Source organism: Penaeus chinensis, chromosome 2 (assembly GCF_019202785.1).
Source record: "Penaeus chinensis breed Huanghai No. 1 chromosome 2, ASM1920278v2, whole genome shotgun sequence".
NCBI lineage: Eukaryota > Metazoa > Arthropoda > Malacostraca > Decapoda > Penaeidae > Penaeus > Penaeus chinensis.
Genome location: NC_061820.1, coordinates 26,056,109 through 26,065,575, shown reverse-complemented (window position 1 = coordinate 26,065,575; position 9,467 = coordinate 26,056,109). Strand labels below are relative to the sequence as shown.

General features: G+C 34.7%; 3 non-coding genes across 3 annotated transcripts; 1 reads left to right on the top strand and 2 right to left on the bottom strand.

Annotated features, from left to right (window-relative positions):
- Positions 1–359: 359 nt before the first annotated feature.
- On the bottom strand, positions 360–432 carry Trnar-acg. Its single transcript has one exon. It is a non-coding gene; the product is annotated as a tRNA-Arg (tRNA).
- A 2,327-nt stretch (positions 433–2,759) lies between these two features.
- Trnar-acg lies at positions 2,760–2,832 on the bottom strand. The gene has a single exon. It is a non-coding gene; the product is annotated as a tRNA-Arg (tRNA).
- Positions 2,833–6,703: 3,871 nt separating this feature from the next.
- Positions 6,704–6,776, top strand: Trnar-acg. The gene has a single exon. It is a non-coding gene; the product is annotated as a tRNA-Arg (tRNA).
- The last annotated feature ends 2,691 nt before the right edge of the window (positions 6,777–9,467 follow it).

Here is a 9,467-nt window from a genome sequence, read left to right as displayed (position 1 = left end):
TTTCCTTCGCCTTACGAGCAGATGTGACTTCGGTTCTCATCACATTTACTGGAATGGCATTCTAAAGTTGTGTAGATGTTACTGCCATTATAAACAGCTGTCGAAATGTTATGCGGTCATCTAGGTAGTTATCAAGCATAAAAGTGTTTGTGTATGTGTGTGCATATATATAAATATATATATATATTTATATTTATATATACATACATACATACATATATATATTCAATATTGGTTTAATTATTCATATGCACACACAAACGGACATATTCATAGTTGATCAGAGCATATCAATTCAAAATTAATCTTCTGATCCGTAGTTAGACTCGTTAACCGTTTATTCATATAAGAAAACTAAGCGACCTTGCCAGGATTCGAACCTGGAATCTTCTGATCCGTAGTCAGACGCGTTATCCGTTGCGCCACAAGGCCATGTTTATCAAAGACAAATTTATATTTTATTGCCTGGATTTGACGGGAAAAGACTTGCATTTTGGGTTGAACTAACATTTCGCTCACAGCAGCTAAAAAAAGAAAAAAAATCATCTACACCCAAAGGTGTGTGTGTGTATATATATATATGAATATATGTGTGTATATATATGAATAGATATGTATACATAGATGTATGTAGATACATGTATATACTTATGTGTGTATATATATGCATGTATGTATGCGTTATGTATATAAAAGTATATATAATCAACAAAAATAACAAGTGTGTGTAAATCGTTCTATCATTTGTCATGTAATAAAGCGACTCTACAGATCTTGACGAAAAACAAAGGTCCGCCAAAAAAAATTATCAGTGGTCCCGTAGCTCCTAAAGCCGATATGTGTCTTAAGTCTCATCTGGTCGTTTTATCGAGCTCTCTGTTCCGTTCCAAAAACGAATTATTACTTTGCATTTTTTCGGTACATTGCAGCAAAATGTTAATTTTGACCAAACAACACAATTGACTTCCCTTAAATGCACACAGAAGTTTATATTTATACTTGTTGCAGGGGATAACGCATCTGACTACGAAGAAGATTCCAGGTTCGAATCCTGGGAAAGTCGAAACGATTTGTACACGCAATACCGACATACTACATCATCATATACATTCTAACTTGAGCTGCCAAAAATGTGCTTATATATGTGTCCGGTATCCAAATGATCAATGGCGACCTCATTTCGGGACGATGAAGGCCTACTAGAATGTGCCTTACTCTCCACTGTTGTGCAGCTCTCTTTGAAGCAGTTGTGCTACTTTTTATTTGTGTGTTTCCCAGGTGTGTTGCCCATTCTTCCCCGAATGCCTAATGCATGCACATAAGGAACGTCTTTGTACATGTACAACCCACGTTCTAGCAGCTTCATTTGTTTACACACAAAATTAAAGTAGGATACTCTTTGAACATACCTCGTAAGTGTGTGTGTAGATATATAGATGTGTGTGTAGAAATAAAGATGTGTGTGTGACTTTATGTATATGTATGTGTGAGTGAAGGTGAGTATATATGTGCAAACGGCTCCCATTCATCTTCAAAGATAGCTATGTATGTTTGTGTGTATATATATATATCGGTCATATATATATATATATATATATATATATATATATATATATAAATGTGTATATATGCATGTGTATATATGTATATTTGTATATTTATATATATATATATTGACAAACTACTTTCAACTATAAGACCAATATAATATATATATGTATGTATATATGTATGTATATATATGTATGTATATATATATATGTATGTATGTATATATGTATGTATGTGTATATATATGTGTGTATGTGTATATATATGTATGGTGTATGTATATATATGTTTGTATATATATGTATATATATGTATGTATATATGTATGTATGTATATATGTGTATGTATGTATATATATGTATGTATGTATGTATGTATGTATATATATGTATGTAAGTATATATTTATGCATATATATGTATGTATATATGTATATATATGTATGTATATATATGTATGTATATATATGTATGTATATATGTATATATATATGTATTTATATATATGTATGTATATATATGTATGTATATATATGTATGTGTATATATATATGTATGCATATATATTTATGTATATATATGTATGTATATATATGTATGTATATATAGTGATATAATATGTGTGCCTGTGTATTGTAACCTAGCTTTGCAAGGTTAAAAATGCAAACGACTCGCAGTCATCTTCGTTTTGTACCCGTCCTCTACATTTTAACTGATACAAGGTCCCTCCTTATTTTCCTGGCACGTCTGTAATAAAATCCGATTTGCATATCCCTTTAGAAAGGCAGTCACAGAAGAATGACTTCGTTGGTAGCTGCATTACACCGTCCCCTTCTTGGTCTATCGAGTGTCACTCTCGCCATTACGTGTGTAAAACGAAGCATTACGCCGTCCCCTTCTAGACCTTCTAGGTCTACGGAGTGCCCCCCCCCCCCGCCCGGCCTCGCTACCTTTACTAAAACGAGGCAATAAGTCCCAAAATATTCCTTTCCTTACGGCATTGTGTGTGTGTGTGCGTGTGTGTGTGTGTGTGTGTGCGTGTGTGTGTGTGTGTGTGTGTGTGTGTGTTTGTGTGTGTGTGTGTGCGTGCGCGTGAATATCGGTTTACTTATTTATATACATACACACAAACGGACATATTACTATGTGATCAGTGCATTTCAATTCAAAATTATTCAAGTCAGCCAGTGCTATTGCGTGACTGTAAACGACCTTGCCAGGATTCGAACCTGGAATCTTCTGATCCGTAGTCAGACGCGTTATCCGTTGCGCCACAAGGCCATATTTCATAGTCTGGATTTGACGGAAATAAAACTTACATTTTGAGTAAAACTAACATTTCGTTCAAAGAAAGCAGGTAAAAAACAAAACAAAAATTAAAAGAATTATGCACCACCCAAAAAAGCAGGTGTGTTTGATTTTATGAATATATATATAATGTATGTATACGTACATATATATGTATGTATATATATGATAGATATATAAATGTATAAAAATATTTATGTTTATGTATACACATATGTGTATATAGAAGTAATATATAGATGTATGTATTTATATAAAATCCGTCTCCGTGCTTATACACGCGGAATGTGTGTGTGCACGCGCGCAGAATTGCATACATTGGGTAAGTCTAACCTAGATACGGTAGTGAGTCTATTATAGCTATATGGGTTGAGAACCACCAACAATGATTACCTAAAAACTACTCCCCTGGGGAAGGATCATGGGTTAGCCACTCTAATATAAAGGCATGTTGACATAACTACATGTCATCATGCCGCCAAGTAGTTCGTCATACACGGTATTGGTGATAGCACAAATATGTATGCACACATATATATGAGAAAGTATTGTAACTTTACTTTGCAGAGTTAAAACTGCAGACATCTCATCTTCGTTCTGTACATTCTAACTCATACCATATTTTCCTGACACGTCTGTAATACACTCCTGCCTCGCTGCCACTCTCGCCTTTACGTGCTTAAAACGAGGCAGTAAGTCCCAAAATTTCCCTCTCTTTGGGGCTTTCCCTCGCCAATCGAGCAGTTGCGACTTCGGCTCTCCCCACATTTACTGCAATGGAATTCATGCATGAGCTCTGCAGATGTCACTGTCGAAATGTTACGCGTCCATCTAGCTAATTATTAAGCATAAAGAGTGTAGTGTGTGTATGGACTTGTGTACATATATATTCAATATTGGTTTTACTTATTCATATACATACACACATACGAACACATTTCTAGTTGATCAGTGCATTTCAATTCAAAATTATTCGAGTCAGCAAGTGATATTGCATGACTGTTAACGACCTTGCCGGGATTCGAACCTGCAATCTTCTGATCCGTAGTCAGACGCGTTGCGCCACAAGGCCATATATATTTAAGAAAACTATATTTTATTTTCTCTGGATTTGACAGAAGAGAGATTTGCATTTTGGGTAAAACTAACATTTCGCCCAAAGTTAGCAGGTAAAAGAAGAAATAAATTATGAACCATCCAATATATATTTGCGTCTACAAATACATATTTATATATATATATATATATATATAGATGTCTATATGTATATATAAGTGTATATGTATGTATAAATGTATATACATATTTGTATGTATATATATTTATATTTTAGTGAAAGGCACTTTACTTCCAACTATCCATAAGACCAATATAATGATAGCAGGGACGAAGGTTTTCGTCATAGAAGGGTGGGCGGATGTCGTTAGTATGTTTGGTGTGTTATGAAACGCCCAACCTGAGATATTTGCCAAGGGGTAGATTCAGGGTCGAATTGGCCAGTCGTCCTCAACGACTCTCCCTCTCCCCAGGCAGGATATGTCACCGAAGTCGGCTGTCAGGCAGTCCACGACCAGAAGTCGAGCTAGTAACAGGGGACGTATGTAGTTTTATTGTTATTTTTATTGAGTATATTGATGTTTTTATATTTTACTTTCTTATAAAGAATGATTTCTGAAATTACTATTATTTTCTTTTATATATACACACTCCTCTGTCCTCGGTACTGCTGCCATTCTGAGGCCCCTGTTGTCACCACAATATGTTTGTGTGGTTGTGTGTGTGTGTGTGTGTGTGTGTGAGAGAGAGAGAAAGAGAGAGAGAGAGAGAGAGGGAGAGAATGTGTGTACCTTTGTACTTTAACTTTAATTTGCAGGGTTAAAACTGCAAACGACTTGCATTCATCTTCGTTCTGTACCCGTCCTGTACATTTTAACTGATACGAGGTCCATCCTTATTTTCCTGACATGTATGTAACAAAATCTGATTTGCATATCCCCTTTTCAGAGGCAGACTCTTGTCTTGAAGAATCTCGTTGGCATCTGCATTACGCCGTCCCCTACTCGGTCTATGACGTGTCATTCCGCCCGGCGCCTCGCTGCCACCCTCGCCGTTACGTGCTTAAAACGAGGCAATAAGTTCCAAAATTTCCTCTTCCTTACGGCTTTCCCTCGCTTTTCCAGGAGATGCGAATTCGGTTCTCATCGCATTTACTGCAATGTCATTCATAAGTTGTGCAGATGTCGCAGCCATTTTAAACTTCTGTCAAAATGCTGCGCGGCCATCTAAATAATGTGTGTGTGTGTGTGTGTGTGTGTGTGTGTGTGTGTGTGTGTTCAATATTAATTTACTTATATCTATATACACAAATATATTTCTAGTTGGTCAGTGCTTACTTCTTTAAAAGTAATTATAAGAAATATAACAAACGAAAAGTAAAATAATGAAAGCAAGGATAAAACGAAACCCAACATTGAAAGGAAAACCTGAGATCTCTCAGTCTGTATTCTCAAACTTTACAATATATACAACACATCCTAAATAGCCTCTTATGTGCAATTAAAATATACTTCTCTCTCTTTCTCGTAGACTCAATAAAAACAAGAGGGAAGCGTCTAGTGAGGCCTAGCGCTTCGTAAACAACTTATCAGACGAACAAAACATCCAAGAGAGAGTTTGGCAGCAAGACTCTTGTTTATATATCCTCGTTTGTCTTGCATGTTTTAAATAAAATAAATACAAATAAAAGTGAAACTTATTCAACTTTTTAAAGAATCTGAAAAAAGCTAAAAAAGCAAAAGATAAAAGAATACAGTAAAATAATGATCCATGGATGAGATCAACACAGGTGGCTGCCACATATACCCACAGATGGTGCTGAGCCAAGTGCTGCAGCTGTCAAGAGGGGAACTCTTCTTGTGAGCTCCCGTGACTAGTGGGGTTACATCATATTTATCTAAGAAAACTGTATATTTTATTGGTTGGATTTGACGGAAACATGACGTTTTTTTACCTGCCAAGATGGCAGGTAAATAAAGAAAAAATATGCACCACCCAAAGAAGTAGGTATGCATGTATCTTTGTTTGAATATATATATATATATATATATATAAATATATTATAAATTTGAATATATGTGTATATATGTGTGGTATATATATATGTGTATACACACACACACACACACACACACATATATATATATATATATATATATATATATATTTATATATATTTATATATATGTGAATGTACGTATGTGTTTATATGTGTATGTATGAATGTGCATGCATATATATATATATATATATATATATATATATGTATATATATGCATATATATTATATATATATGTAAATGTATGTCTTTATATACATATATATACGTATGTATATATGAATATTTATATATGTATACATATATATATATATATATATAATGTGTATATATATACATATACATACATATATGTTTACATATGGGTGTGTATATATATATATATATATATATATATATGTATGTATATATATGTATGTATTTATGTATATATATGTATATATATATATATATATATATATATGCATGTATGTATAATCAAACATAAAAGGTGTGTGTATGTGAGTTTAATTTTTCATGAAGAAAAGACTGCGGATCTTGGTCGTGAACAAGATTATCATGGCCCCGGGCTGTGGTACCGAGGTGCGTTTTAAAAGCTAATTATTACCACGCATGCTCTCGGTACGCAACAACAAATTGCTAATTTTGGCCAAAAGCACGATCGTCTTCCCTCCAATACACAAACAAATTTATATCTATAAGCCTATACAAACTCCAATAAAGTAAGTGGCCTTGTGGCGCAACGGATAACGCGTCTGACTACGGATCAGAAGATTCCAGGTTCGAATCCTGGCAAGGTCGATAAGATTTTCGCGAGTGTGTGTTTATATATATTATATACTATATATATAAATATATTTATGTATACATATTATATATATATATATATATATATGGATATATACATACATGCATATATATATATATATCTATATATACATATATATGTGTGTGTGTATGTGTATGTATATATAAGAATATATGTATGTATACATGTATGTAAATAGTTGTATATATACGAATGAGAAGAGATAATTAAGAATTATTCGAAAATAATGAATTCTAAATTTGAGTGATAAAATAAATGCGCTCCACATTTCCGCGTTTTTTATTCTTCCACTTTGAGCCATTTCATCATTTCACTTTACGTAAAAAGGTAAAAAAAAATTGATGAAATAAAAATTGTAAGCCCTCCAGCAAGTGCAGGAAGATATATTTTTCATAAAATAGAGATTGCGGATTAGAATAAATTTTGTCAGATAGAAAACAACAGTAAAAAAAGAAAAAGAAAATTTGCATGGGTGCCAGAACTATGTGCTTCAAATGCATGTAGACAGCTAAAGAAGTGCCACCTGTAGAGCATACTTGGTAAACACTATTTGTAAAATACATACAAATAAACAGACACACAATAAGGAGCAAAGTGCTACATACGTTTGTGTCAGTATCAATGTTCTTTTAACATAACTTGGGGAATAGAGGCTATACCGGTAAAATAAGTAAGTCAGTCTTTTACGCTGGTATTAAGTTTCCCTGTTACCAACGTTTACCCCCCCCCCCTCGCCCCCTACACAGACTCCCCGTGGGCACTCGGTCGAGATTGATTTAAGAAATTCGAAACCGGAGTCAGATCTACTGAGGTGTATAAATATGAAAGATGGAATAATACCCCATTGATATAGATATATACCAACCCTTCCTACTTGCACACTCCTTATACCTGGAGTGACCTAGGCTCGAGTCTTGACCAGGGAGAGCTGTTTTATATCTATATCAATGTGGTATTGCATTATTCCATCTTTCATATACATATATCTGTGCGCGCGCGCGCGCGTGTGTGTGTGTGTGTGTGTGTGTGTGTGTGTGTAATGACATGTAGACACGCACCATAATACAACACTTGACTTGCATTACATGTCAACCTCGGGCACTGTTCTTGTTCGTATGTTTTTTTGTATTAGAATATAATGCATTTTACCGATATTTGATATGACAACAATAATTTTGTCTCTACGATCTTAATGAAATTTACATTCATTACTATCAGTAATCAGTGACTGCCATCATCATTATCCTCATTATCCATAACATCAACATCAATGCACTTCGTTATTGAAAATCATCTCCAACACTACCGGGCAGTATTATCAATATTAATTATCATATCCTGTGTTATTCAGACATGTAGTGCCAAAACCTACGAAACAAACAAAAGAATTTCGAAGGACACCAACCCCAACCCAAAAGACTTTCCTCCATTATTCATCCAGAAAACATTTCGCCCAGCGGTGAACACGGGAAACAAGTGGGCGGGGGAAAGTTACAACAGTGAACAAGACTCGAGGAGACGAGGATGCGGTCACCAAGGATATTTTGTGTCCTTTTTTTTTAAAGGTATGACTTTCAAGCGAGAAATGTGACATTTCACATGCTAGGGCTAGGAACAAAACATGCCAAGCCACTCAGACGGTTAGGGGTACATTTACTCTCACACGCACATACGCAGGCGCGCGCTGAAAGATAGATAAAGATACATGTATATATATATATATATATATATATATATATGTGTGTGTGTGTGTGTGTGTGTGTGTGTATAAATATATATATATATATATATATATATATATATATATATATATGCAAGTACAGATGAATAGAAGGATCGATAGATGTATTGTATATATGCATATATCATCATCAAATAACGGTGAGATTATTTTACTGAACAACCGCAGCGTGTCAGCAGAGGAACACGGGATGATGCGATAGGGTGGCCAGTTGCTTTCCGATCCGACTTTGACCCCAGCATGAAGCCAGTACTCTCTTGCTGAGTCGACTAAGAGAACTTGTCTGGTTGTGACATCATGACCTTGCGATTGTAAATCGATCGCTGTGCCATTTAGCTGTGCTTGCTACATTGCCTCTGAGCGTGTGTGCGTGTGTTTGTCTGCGCATATGTGTGTATATATATGTATATGTATATATACATATGTATATATATGTATATGTCTCTGCATATATACATACATACATATATATGTACACACACACACACACACACACACACACACACACACACGCGCATTTATATATATATACATATATATATTCATGCTTTATAAATCTCTCTCTCTCTACATACACACACACACACACACACACACACACACACACACACACACACACACACATATATATATATATATATATATATATATTTATATATACACATATATACATGAAAGTATAAATCTCTTTCTCTCTATATCTATCTATCTATATATGTTCATCCTCTGCAGTGGGTAGCTATAGCCATGCCAGCCGACTTCAACCCTCGGTAGTAGAGGTAACACCAGCTGATGAGCGTATTGTGGTATTGAGACTGAAGCTTGTTTTTGGCTTCGTATCTTTTATGGCTGTGTACGCGCCAATCGGAGTTTGCAAACTTTATGAAAGTGAATTCCTTCACACACATGTTAGCAGTCATCT